The following is a 14053-nucleotide window of genomic DNA, read 5'->3' on the forward strand; positions in this document are numbered from 1 at the left end:
ATATTTAGGCAAAATAGCTCCTAACAATTGTCTTAATTTCCTCTTCATTGGTGATAAATTCACCTTTTTTGTTTTTGATACTAGTAATTTGGGTTTCTTCTTTCCTTTTTAAAATCAAATTAACCAATGGTTTATCTATTTTATTTTTTTTCCACATAAATCTAGCTTCTAGTTTTGTTTATTAGTTTAATGGTTTTCTTACTTTCAATTTTATTAATCTCTCCATTGATTTTCAGGATTTCCAATTTGGTGCTTAATTGAGAATTTTTAATTTCTTCTTTTTCTAGGTTTTTTTTTAGTTATATGCTCAATTCACTGAGCTGCTTTCTTTCTATTTTCTTGATGTAAGCAATTAGAGATATAAATTTTCTCCTAAATACTGCTTTGGCTGCATCCCATAAATTCTGGTATGCGGTTTCATTGTTGTCATTTTCTTTTTTTTGCTTTTTGGAGGGCAATTGGGGTTAAATGACTTGCCCAAAGTCATGTGGCTAGTAAGTGTGTCAAATGTCTGAGGTCGGATTTGAACTCAGGTCCTCCTGACTCCAGGGCCATTGCTCTATTCACTGTGCCACCTAGCCACCCCTGTTGTCATTTCCTTTAATGAAATTATTGTTTCAATGATTTGTTCTTTGACCCACTCTTTTTTTGAATTAGATTATTTAATTTCCAGTTAACTTTTAATCTCTTTCTATTGTCCATTATGAATGTAATTTTATTGCATTATAATCTGAAAAAGATATATTTACTATTTCTGCTTTCCTGAATTTGGTTGTGAGGTTTTTATGTCCTAACAAATGACAATTTCTGTGTAGGTGCCATATACTACTGAGAAAAAGTATACTCTTTTCTATTCCCATTCAATTTTCTCCAGAGATCTATCATACCTAACTTTTTGCAGAATTTTATTCACCCCTTTAACTTCTTCTCTTTTTTTGATTTTTCTTTTTTCTTTTTGGAGGGGGGAAGGTAGGGCAATTGGGGTTAAGTGACTTGCCCAAGGTCACATGGTTAGTTTTGTGTTAAGTGTCTGAAGTCAGATTTGAACTCAGGTCCCCCTGACTCCAGGGCTGGTGCTCTATTCACCATGCCTCCTAGCTGCCCCCCCCAACTTCTTTCTTATTTATTTTTGATTAGATTTATTTTGAGACAGGAAAGTTGAGGTCCCCCATTAGTATAGTTTTATTATCAATTTTCTCCTATAACTCATGCAACTTCTTTAAGAATTTAGAAGGTAGGGGCGGTTAGGTGGCGCAGTGAGTAAAGCGCTGGCCCTGGAGTCAGGAGGACCCGAGTTCGGTTCCAGCCTGAGACACTTAACACCCACACAAAAATACTAGCCGTGTAACCTTGGGCAAGTTACTTAACCCCAAAATTGCCCTCCAAAAGGCAAAAAAAAAAAAAATTTAGAAGGTACACCATTTAGTGCTTATATGTTTAGTATTTATATGACTTCATTGTCTATGGTAACTTTCAGAAAGATATAGTTTCCTTCCTTATCTCTTTTAATTAGATGTATTTTTACTTTTGCTTTGTCTGAAATCATGATTGCTACCCCTGCTTTCTTTGCTTCAGCTGAAACATAGTAGATTCTACTCCAACCCTTTACCTTTATCCTGTGTGTATCTCTCTGCTTCAAGTGTGTTTCTTGTAAATGACATATTGTAGGTTTCTGGTTTTTAATCCATTCTACTATCTGCTTCTGTTTTTTAAATTTTTTTTCTTTTTAAATTTATCTCTAGTTTTCAACATTGACTTTTGTAAGATTTTGAGTTCCAGATTTTTTCCATTTCCCTCCCCCTTTCCCAAGATGGCATGCAATCTGATATAGGCTTTACATGTACAATTATATTAAACATATTTCCACATTAGTCATGTTCTGAAGGAAGAATCAGAGCAAAAGGGAAAGACCACAAGAAAGAGAAAGCAAAAAAAAAAAGAAAGAAAGAGAAAATAGTTTGGTTCAATCTGCATTCAGACTCCATAGTTCTTTCTCTGGATGTGGATAGCATTTGCCATCATTAGTCTTTTGGAATTGTCTTAAATTATTGTATTACCGAGAACAGCTAAGTCTATCAAAGTTGTTCCTTGCATAATGTTGCTATTACTGTGTTCTTCTGGTGTTGCTCACTTCAATCAGCATCAGTTCATATAAGTTTTCCCAGGTTTTTCTGAAATCTGCCTGCTTATCACTTCTTATAGAACAATAGTATTCCATTACATTCATATACCAGAACTGGTTCAGTCATTCCCCAATTGATGGACATACCCTCAGTTTCCAATTCTTGATCACCACAAAAAGAGTTGCTATAAACATTTTTGTACATGCAGGTCATTTTCTCTTTTTTATGATCTCTTTGGGATAGACATAGTAGTGCTGTTGCTGGATCAAAGGGTATTCCACTTCTGTTTAATAGGTGAATTCAACCCATTCACATTTATAGTTATAATAATTAACATGCTATTTTCCCCTTGTTTATTCCCCTCTCTCTTACCCCCATCCTTTCCCTCTTCATAAGTATTTTACTTTTGATCCCTGCCACTGAGGCAGTAAAACCCAACAATAGGTATAGTTCTTGAAGTTGTTGTTCAGGGATCAATCTGTGAGAGAAGCAATGAACAAGTAGTATCTCCCATAAGTGCTTCATAGAGGAATGAGCAACAGATGCAGGCAAGATGAACTATATACTGTCCCAGTTGGACCTAAAGTCATTCTTGTGAACATAGATGAAGGGAACTGGGAAGTAGGAGAGCAGGTAAATTGAGGTAAGAGCCAACATATTCTGTCTGGAACACTGATTCCCAGATGATCTGGGCTCCCAGGTTCCTAAAGTGGAGAGTGACTCTTGTTCCCACACACAGTCTCTATGGAATGTCTTCATCCTTCAAGGACCTGCTCTTGGGATTTAGCTGAAAGGGCTTTGGGGCAGCATGGCAATGGAGATGATTTTGTGAAGAGGTTCATGTTCTCATCAATGGTGGCATTGGGTTTCACCTTATCCTAACAAAGCTTCTCCTGTGTCTTGGCATCCAAGATCTGTACCTCATAGTGCTTTATGACTCTTTGTCACTCACAGGCTTCTGTCTCCACTTGCTGTGGCCTCTTAGCTCATGACCTCAAATGTCTTTCTTAAAGCCTTCTCTTATCTCCCTCTGTCCTTACTGCCAGGCATTGGATCTCTCACCGTGCTTTTTTTGTACCTCTCCTATGCACTTGTTTGAATTTGTATTAAATTTATTTGGGTACATGCCTGTCATCTAACGATCAACCTAACTAAGCACAGAAAGGCTCATCCTGTGTGGAGTGGCCCTCAGGGGATGAATTTTTGGCCACAATAATTTATGAAAACCATGTAGTAAGGTGTGGAGAGGTTGCCATATCTATCAGTAGAAGGAAAACAGACAGATAAAATTCAGATATCCTTGAACTATCAACAAGGGCAAATCCCTAGGGAATATTTTTTAAAAGTTGGAATAGTATGATGGCTGATTTCCATGCCCCTGAAGCCAGGGACAATTGAATAAAAGTTTGGCTTAGTGATATTTCAGAATGCCTGGCTAGGGCTTGGAAAAGTCAGAAAAGAGATATATGTCTTGTTCCTGCTGTGGGCATGGTGAACTAGTGTGCCAAGGACAGAGAGTCTCCTAACTCCGAGAGGCCCCTCAGCAGAAAAGCCCCATGCTTGGATCATGTCAAGGCTAGTGGCTGGAAACAAGCCACTCTATGGGATGTTTTTAAAAGGAAATAAGTCTTAATATGACATTTTACTCTTCAGTCTTAAATCTTGGGACCTACTCAACAGAAACATCATCTGCAGAACACAAAGCATTCAAAGCATGAATTGATGAATCCCCTAAAGAAAGGTAAGACAATGTGCCCAAAAGTGGATAAAGAAGACTAAATGAGTGCTGTGAAGATGGATGGTCAATTATGAGAAAAGGTCCATGTTTTACAAATACCTGCAGCCCAAAGAGCCATTGAAAGCCCAGGAATCAGCCTTGTTTTAATGGTCTTTTCCAAACACTAAAAGGTATGCTGGGGGTGGGGGGGGGAAGTAGGAGATTTTTATTCTTTCAGATACAAATATGATTTCTTAAAATGTTGATGGGGCTGATAATGGTAAGACAGACAATAGTACTTCACTGTGTTTTATCTAAACACTGCAGATATGCATAAAAAGTTAAAGAGAAAATATCTCATGAGCTGTACATGGTACTATTATTTTTTGAAGCTGCCAGTATCAAAAAGATTTTTTTTCCCCTGCACCATTAACTAGTGATGTGACATCAGATAAGTTTTTCTCCATCTTTGGCTTCCATTTTCCCAAAACAAAACAAAGGGACTGGATAAAGATCCCCGCCATCCCTAACATTCTTTGTTCTTTATCCTTTTAATGGTAAACTATTGATGACATTGCCACTCAAGTGAAGAGATGTGGTTGAAAAAATGCTGCATGAGCTGAAGGCTCCTGTCTGGTGTGTCCACAGCAAGACTGCCCTCAGTTATTTGGCTGTGGCCCCTTTTTGTAGACCTGGTACACTCTGTGACTGGGCTTCACTGCCTTAGTGACTACACAAGGTTGTGTGCTGGTGATTCTCAACAAGAACATACCTCTCAAAGACTCAACCAGCACAGTCAGACTTGCAACTCTAAACTGAATCTGGGACACAGTACTTTATCACCTAGCTCCCCCAATGGTCAAACCCATCTCTACTCTGGATACTCTAGATAATATAGCAATATAGTTGTGGGCCTATTCAGACAACCCAAAGAATATGAATATATATATATACGCATACATATACATACATGTATATGTACATGCACACACACACGCTCATGTGCACTCAAACAACTTATATTCCTGCCTGCAGATTGGTGATTAGCCAGAGAGAAAAAAGGGAAACACTAAAAAGCTCTGAGAGCACCATGACATCTTTATATGGTTCTGCTGTTGCTTCTTGTCTTCTCCTCATATTCTCCCTTCTGCCCCCTCCCCCAAGCTCTCTCTGAAATACAATGACATGTGAACCAAGCTGAGTTTGCTAGCTGTGAACCCCTAGCTTCTCTGAATTCTCACATCTATTCTTTTCTCTCCACTTACATAGCCACCACTCTACTTAAGGCCCTCCTCACTTCTTTCCTAGATGACTTCAATAGCCTTCTGCTTGGTCACTCTACCTCATCTCTCCCTACTCTAATCTATCCTCCAATGAGCTGCCAAAGTAATTTTCCTAAAGCACAAATTTTGCTATATATATTCCCCTACTTGATAAATTCCAGTGGCTCCCTATTATCTTGTATAGTAAATATAAACTTTTAGAATATATCAGTCTTAACCCATTCAACAATCCTAGCCTGGTTGTATGCTATTCCTCTTCATGCATACTGTTGTCCAGTTGACTTGACCTTCTTGCTGTTACTTAGCACAGGACACTCAATCTCCTGTCACTGTGACATCTGTGCCCCATTTTTGGAAGGTACTTCCCTCTCACCCTTACCTCTTGGAATCCCTTATTTGTTTTAAGGGAAAGGAACAACCTTTTCAAGCACTACTTTCTACATGAAGCCTGTCCTGATGCATCCACTTCTATCATCTTGTATCTACTTCATATTTGTTCTCCCACCCCATTAGATGTAAGCTTCTTAAATGCAGGTATTTCTGTCTTTATATTCCCATTGCCTGGTACATAATAGTTATTTAGTAAATAACTGATTGGTTTATTTAAAGCTGTACAAAAATGGAATGGGTTCTTTTCCACTAGAGATATTTGAGTGAAGGCTAGATGACAATTTGTTGTGGTTGTTAACAGAAAATGGGATTCTTTGTTAAAAATAGATTGAACCAGATGACCTTTGAGGTCCCTCTCAATTTTGAGATTCTGTGATTTCAAAACACTATACATACATTAGGATCATGGCATTGAGAGCTGGACAGAATCTTAGAGATAATTTAGTCTATCTTCCTTTAATTTTATAGAAGGAGAAACTGAGACCCACAGAGGTTAAGGGATTTACTAACTTGCCTAAAATCACTCAGGTCATAAAGATTAGAGCTTGCATTATAACTCACTTTCTCTGGCTGCAGATCCAGTGCTCTGAGCTATATGTTTCATGAATTATTTTATTTGATCCTCATAACATCTACAGAGTAGGTAGGGTATATATTATCTTTATTTTATAGATGAGGAAAATGAAGCTCTCAGAGTTTTGGTCATTTGACTAAGGCCACACAACTAGCAAGGGAAAGAGCCAGAATTGGAACCCAAGTCTTCTGATCCTTAATGCAGGGCTATCTCATTCCCACTTCATCATTCATGATGTGTGTGGACATATTGAAGTAATCACCTAAGAGCATAGCTTCCCATATTGCTTGAATAAACATTTATCTGCTTTGATTGTTTCTAGGATTCTTTCTGAATGAATAAATGCTACAGTTAATAAATCTTATTAAATAGCTATTCTCTTTAGGGAGTAACCCTCCTTTCATAGTGTAACTTTTCCAAACCACTTGGTCCCTTGACATGTGTCTTACCCGAGTTTCACTGTCTAGGCTGCTCCAACAAACAATAGGTGATAATAGCAAGCAAATGAAACTCTTGGAAAGGATGGGCCTTGTGAGCTGGAACTTGCACAATGAAAAGACATTGAAGTGGATCCAGGTTTCTCAAAATGGTGGCTCACTCTACTCAAATATTAAGTCACAAAACAGGACCCTGGGCCTGCCTGATGAATGTTGGCTTCATGTTTCCATTTCACACTTCCTTCTGGTTTGCAAATGTAAGCTTTAGTCCATGCGACCTCACAGGCAGAATCCCAGGAGGTCTTGTTAGAAGGTCAAAGCCAGAAGGGGCTTTGGACGTCCTCTTTTATAGCTCCCTTCTTTTACAGATGAGAAAACTAAAACCTAGAGATTTATAACCCCTGAAATATAAGGGACTTAGAGCTGAAAATGACTTTATCCATCAAAACAATATGATATAATAAGAAGAGCACTGACTTTGAAGTCTCAGGTCCTTGGTTCAAATGCTGACTCCCTACTTTAATGAATCCTGGCTCTCTTAATATGTTCCTCCTCCCCCAAAAGGGTGTAAGTGGGGTATGATCTCTCTCTAAGATCCGCTTCAGTTCTAGAACCCCCTGATCCTATCAATAAGCAAATAATAATCAAATTCCCTCATCTATGGAAGACTAAACATCAGCCTTGAGAAGAAAAATGATGTCACCATGAAACAATAGGATTAATTTGACATGTAAATGGTATTTTAAGGTTTATGAAGCACTTTACTCACAGTGATCCAATAAACTTAATGGGGTTAGTAGTGCAGGCATTATTATAATTACTTTTTTGTTGCTGTTTGGTACCCATCAGTTCATTTTTCTTGTTGTTCAGTTGTGTTCAACTCTTAGTGAAACCATTTGGGGTTTTCTTGGCAAAGATACTGGTGTGGTTTACTATTTCCTTCTCTAGATCATTTTACAGGTGAGGATACTGAGGCAAATGGGGGTAAGTGACCTACCTAGGGTCACATAGCTAGAAAGTGTCTGAGGTCGGATTTGAACTCAGGTCTTCCTAACTCCAGGACCAGTGCTCTATCCACTACATCACCTACCCATGATTTTATAGCTGCAGGAAAACTCCTTTAAAAGTTGAAGATCTACAACTTTCTGTGACTTCTTATCTTAAAATAATATAGTAATAATAATGATAGCTAGCATTTATATAGCATTACTATGTGCTAGGCACTGTGCTAAATGTTTTGCAAATATTATCTCATTTATTTTTCACAACCCGGGGAGGTAAATGCTATCATTATCCCTATTTTATAGTTGAGGAAACTGAAGCAAAAAGAGGTTATATAACTTGCCCAAGGTCACACAAGCTAGGAAATGTCTGAGACTGAATTTAAAGTCAGGTCTTCTGACTCCAGGCCCAGTGCTCCATTAGCTGCACCACCTGGCAGAGAGAAGTTCAGTGACCCTCCCACAGTCTTATAGCCTGTACGTATCAGAAGCAGTACTGGAACCCAAATCTTCCTGGCTCCAACCTAGCTCTCTATTCACTATGTCATGCTATTTCTCCCACTTTACTGATGGGGAAACTGAGACTCACATGGCTCAGTTTGTTAGGAAGTATCAGGGTTCCTATGTGAAGTCTTCTCATTTGGAACACAGAAACCCTTCCATCCTGCACTGCTTCTTGGAATATTTCTTTACACCTCCTGAGAAGGAAATCACCTCATACTGTACCCTTTGAGGAGATCTGCAGAAATTGTGTACAAGAGTGCTGTACAACTCCTGACCTGAGATTAGCTGTCCTGATTGGTGAGACAACTCTAGGTGGGCCCATGCCCTTTAACACCTGGCCACTTTCCAACCTGACAGCTCTTTAACCCTTTCCACCTCTTGCTCTTGGAACCATATTGAAATCAATTCTACCATTCCTTCTGGAAATGGAAAAGATACCCATCAATTGGTTGCCTCTATTTTCCATTAATGGCTCTTCTTGGTTTTTGATTACATGGGAACATGTCTATCCTAGGATAAAATGATCACCTGATACCTTGTCATGCATATTGATTCAACTTTTGTTACTTAATACTGACAGGTCTTCCCAGATGAATTCTGCTGAAATGAAGGGGGAAGGCAAGGTGGGTAGTTGCCACCAGGCCCAACAGCCAGCCATCCTACATTGGTTCTGGTTGGAAAGCAAGGGAGGATGGGCCAGAACCACCACCTGGCTATAAAAGATGGGACAGATGGGGAACAGTTTACAGAGATGGCAGGATCATGTTTGTTTTTTAGGATGGGAGAAAATTCCTTATACTTCTAGACAAGAGAAAGAAGAAAGGAGACAAAGACTAGAAGGAGTGATGATGATCAAAGGGGTCACCTCCCTGAGGAATTCAGAGGAAATAGGATCAAGTACACAAGTAGAGAGGCTAGTCCAGGCAGGAGGAGGACTCTCTCTCTCTGAAACTAAAACAAAAGAGGAAAGAACAAGGGATGACACTGAAGTGCTTTGAAGTGTGACACTGAGGAGCCAAAAAAGTGCCCAGTGTATAACCTCTATTTTATCAGTGAAGTAGGACTTGAGGTCTTATGTTGAGAGGGAGGAGACAGGTGCTTATCTATATGTGGCTTGAGAAGAGAAGAGAAGGTTTGAAATAAATACTGTGAAGAGTAAAATGGGGAACCAACTAGAAAAAAATAAAAGACTTGCCATGTAGCCATGGGAAAGGTGAGTTAAGAATAGATAACATAACTTTAAAAAATATTTTTTGATATCTTTTTTTTATATATCACCTATCTTTGGCCTCTACTCAAAGAGCCATCACTTAAAACAAAGAATAAAGCAGGAAGAAAAAAGACCCAATGCAGCAAAACTAACCTATAGAGCATAAATCAAGTCAGGTAGTATATGTAATATTCTATACCCACTATCCCCTACCTCTGAAAAGAAGGGAGGAAGCTTCATTTTTCCATTTGTTCTTCAGGAACAAGCTTGATTGTTCTAATTGCATAATAAATAACAGATTTTTCTTGAACTCAGTGAGCATTTTGTGTTACCCCTTCTAGTTGTATTTATCCACATGCAAGTAAGAACATGGGGTAATCCAGGGTTAGTGACTGGTAAGGGTTGAGAAGTGATGATATAAACCATCCAGGGATTGGAGGATATAAGTTAGCTATCATCAAGATTTCAAAGGAAGGAAAGCAAAGTCAAAGTAGAGGTAATAGGAAAACAAGGAGGGGTGGAGTGACTAATTCCAAGGTGAAAGAATAGATTTAGGAAGGATGAAACACAAAGAGAGATAAGAAGTGAAGATCAAAGAGAAGAATTTCAAAGTTCTTGATCATGGAGTTGGAACAATTGTAGGTGATGATGTGATCAATTTTCCTTTTTAAAAAATCCTGTGTGCGTATGAAATAGAGTGATAGGTCATGGGAGTTGAGGAGGTCAATAAACTGAGAAGCCAGAATGTGTGAGGGGACATATATTGAAATCCCTGAGTATAAAGGCAGGGATTGGGGTAGAGAAGACTGGCAAACTAGGTAGTGAGCTTGAGAAAGAAAGGAAATGACCTAGGAACTGGTAGATAATTGGCACCAGGATCTGAGTAGGATATCTGAATGGAGATAATACTCATTGAGAAGAGGTTGCTGTGGTGGCCAAGGAGGAGTATAGAAATAGCAATGAATAGTTAAGGGTAATATTTGTGGGGAGCTCTAGAGGAAGGTACTTAGTACTGGAGGCGGGGTAGGGAGAGAGAGAAGGAAGGGGGGAAAGAGAATAAGCATTTACAAAGTTCCTAATATGTGTCAGGCATTGTGCTAAGCACTTTTTATAAATTTTAATTCATTTGATCCTCACAACAATCCTGTAAGGTAAGTGCTATTATTTTCCTCATTCTAAAGTTGAAGAAACTGAGGCAAATAGAATTTAAGTCACTTTCCCAGGTCACACAGCTAAATCTGAACTCTGGCCTTACTATTCCAGGCCCAGCACTCCATCCACTATACTACCAGGTGCCCTGAGGGAGACAGTGACTTCTAGAGGGAGCCAAGTTTTCATGATTGCAGGAATACAAAAGGAATATGAGGGGAAAAGGTTTAATGTAAAGGATCTTTTGTTAACAATAGAACAGGGTTTCTAGAGGGCACAATGGAAAGAGAGGTCACAGAAGTATAGAGACATGAAAAGGGAAGAGCTAAGTTGGGAGAAAGAGTGGGATGATAAATTGGGTAGTGCTATCAGAGCAAAGAAATTCTCAACTATGCAGTCTTTCAACTCCAAATCACAGGGATTTGGAAAGAAGGAAAAGAGTTTGCTAGCCATAGACCAGTGGACTGTCATACCTTCCCAATAAGAAGAGACATCATGTTCCAGGTCCAAACTTGGATATTGATTTGATTTTCTTGAATATTGGTTATTTGATTTGGGGATGAGCTAAGGCTGGGAACTTGATCCACTATGGGTGACCAGGAGGCCTGGTGGCAAGGGGACAATTCAAGGGGCTGGATTGTGAGAGGCTTGGTGTCTGGACCTTTGCTGGTTATAGGGTACCTGATTGCTCATGCCCCCTCATCAGCAAGGATAGTTCTGCCTCTGGACCCAGCCTAGATGTTTGCTTGATTATTATTCCCTATGAGGGGGAAGGACATTTGATCCTGGGTCAGCCTGAGAGATCATGGTAAAAAGCCCAGCATTAAGGCCCTTATTGTTAATGAGGCAGAGAATTTTCTCATCTGAGTCTATCTTCTTATATGCATCACATATATGTAATATAAAGTGTGTACATGGTATATAGAAAGCATGTGCACATTCATATGTTTAAATGTGTATGTACTTTGTACACATTACATGTGTATACATATATGCATGTGCAGACACACACACATATACACTTTGTATGTATGCATCTATATCATATTCATTTCCCACACTGCTGTTGCCTGCTGTTATCACACTTTCTCTACAAGAACTCCAGAGACAATGCATTGAAAGAACACCTTTGAAACACATTCTGGGGTGGGGGTGGGGGCGCTGAACCATGTATTAACACTCCTTTATACCTCTTTTTCTGTGAATTATAGCCAATTCAGTACTACCATTGCCTCTAAAAAGTGTGTGCCAATTGATTGATCCTGGTGTTCTACTCATCATCCCTGTGATTTTTCCATACCCAAACACCCGTCCCTCTCCCATCCTGTGGAGCATTATTCTTCATTCATGGCTCCAATGGACTATGTAGGGTAAGGGGGAGGGAGGGTTGCTTCTGACCATGAGTAACTCTTCATTAACAGGCTTGCATTGTAAGATAATAAAGAATTCCATTAATGAAAGGGGATCCAGAACAGTTAATGACTCATGACTCACTGGATATACAAAAGGAAGCATTATCTCTCTCCTCTTTTCTACCTGTGAATTGTACCAGACTATTTCTAGTAGCATTTTTAGAAGGGGGAAAATAGGAGAGGCCAGCTCCATTCCCCTACTCAGGCCCTCATATAGTTATTTACACGTGATAGATAAAGTACGTCATTCCTAGGATAGGCTGAACCTGGGTTTTGACTTCCTCTTTTGTGTTTGTTCTTTCTTGATATGAGGTTAATGAATAACTTGAGATGAACATATTCAGACTTGGAAGCAGTTTTGGGAATTCTAAAGGTCGAGAAGCCTAGAGTTCCATCAAGGTGGAGCTTGCTGGTGGCAGGAGAAGCTTCTGAATCAGAGAAAACAACCACACCAAAAGGATTGGATCAATACTAGCCATTTTACCAGTAGACATGTATAAGGAATTGTATGGACAGTTCCAAGTCAAGGTGAAATTTAAAATGCCTAATTAGTAGATCTACAAACTACTGTATTTTTAAATGAAGTTTAAACAAAACAGCAGATTATAACAGTTATATATGTAACAGTTAAGTCTCAATTCCTGTTAATTCTGTTAATGCATAGTGTCTTTTATGTTTAGCCTTCCTTTTGAGTAAATGAAAGTTACTTGTAACTAATTTATTCATACTATATGTTATGTACCTTTTTATTCTCCCCTTTTGGGGAAAACCCTAGATGTGAATCAAAAGGAAAATCCTGTAGAACAGGGGTTATTAGTTCTTAACACTGGGTCCATAGAATGAAGCATAGATAGATTTTAGAGAGTCTGTGAACTGGGATGGGGGAAAATTTTTTTTGTGATCCTATGTATTTTGACAGACATCTAAAAAACATTATGCAGGTGGCTAGGTAGTGCAGTGAATAGAGCACTGACCCTGGAGTCAAGAGGACCTGAGTTCAAATTTTACGACAGACACTTAACACTTATTAGCCATGTGACCTTGGGCAAGTCACTTATCCCCAACTGCCTCTCCAAAAAGCAAATAAAATAAAATAAAAATAAAAAACCATTACTTTCAGAAGAAGTTCATAAACTTCTGCAGAATGTCAAAGTGTTACATGATGAAAAAACAGGTTAAGAATTCCTAATATAGAAAGGAAAGCAGTCAAGGACAGAACTTTTACAGAATACCCAATTTAAAGAGTCAAGAAAGGAAGATAATGTATCATCCCACTTCTCTAAGAAGATCGAGGGCAATTGTATGCCCATAAACTTGACAATCTTAGTGAAATGCATGAATATTTACAAAAATATAAGTTGCCCAGATTAACTGAAGAGGAAGTAAATTACTTGAATAAGCCCATTTCAAAAAAAGAAATTGAACAAGCCATCAGTCAACTCCCTAGGAAAAAATCTCCAGGGCCAGATGGATTTACTACTGAATTCTATCAAACATTTAAAGAACAATTGATTCCAATACTCTACAAACTATTTGGGAAAATTAGTGAAGAAGGAGTCCTACCAAATTCTTTTTATGACACAAATATGGTACTGATACTTAAATCAGGAAGAGATAAAACAGAGAAAGAAAATTATAGACCAATCTCCCTCATGAATATAGATGCAAAAATTTTAAATAAAATATTAGCAAAAAGACTGCAGCAACTTATCTCAAGAATAATATACTTTGATCAGGTAGGATTTATTCCAAGAATAAAGGGTTTAATATTAGGAAAACCATCAGTATAATTGATCATATCAACAATAAAACTAGCAGAAACCACATGATCATCTCAATAGATGCAGAAAAGGCTTTTGACAAAATACAACATCCATTCCTATTAAAAACATTAGAAAGTATAGGAATAAATGGAGCCTTCCTTAAAACAATAGGTAGCATCTATTTAAAGCCATCAGCAAGTATTATATGTAATGGGGAGAAGCTAGAAGCATTTCCCATAAGATCAAGGGTGAAACAAGGGTGTCCACTATCACCCCTCTTATTCAATCTGGTACGAGAAATGTTAGCAGTAGTAATTAGAGAAGAAAAAAGAAATCAAAGGAATCAAATCAGGCAAAGAAGAGACCAAGCTATCACTCTTTGCAGATGATATGATGATATACTTAGAGAATCCTAGAGAATCAAGTAAAAAACTACTTGAGACAATAAATAAATTTGGCAAAGTTGCAGGATATAAAACAAACCCACATA

General features: G+C 38.4%; 1 pseudogene; it reads right to left on the minus strand.

Annotated features, from left to right (window-relative positions):
* Nucleotides 1-2512: 2512 nt before the first annotated feature.
* The window catches only part of LOC138148976 (very-long-chain enoyl-CoA reductase pseudogene), an 86108-nt pseudogene continuing 74567 nt past the window's right edge, over nt 2513-14053 (minus strand).

This window comes from Petaurus breviceps, unplaced genomic scaffold (genome assembly GCF_028583685.1).
Source record: "Petaurus breviceps papuanus isolate PSGF00001 unplaced genomic scaffold, PetGlider_PUasm1.0 90845, whole genome shotgun sequence".
NCBI lineage: Eukaryota > Metazoa > Chordata > Mammalia > Diprotodontia > Petauridae > Petaurus > Petaurus breviceps.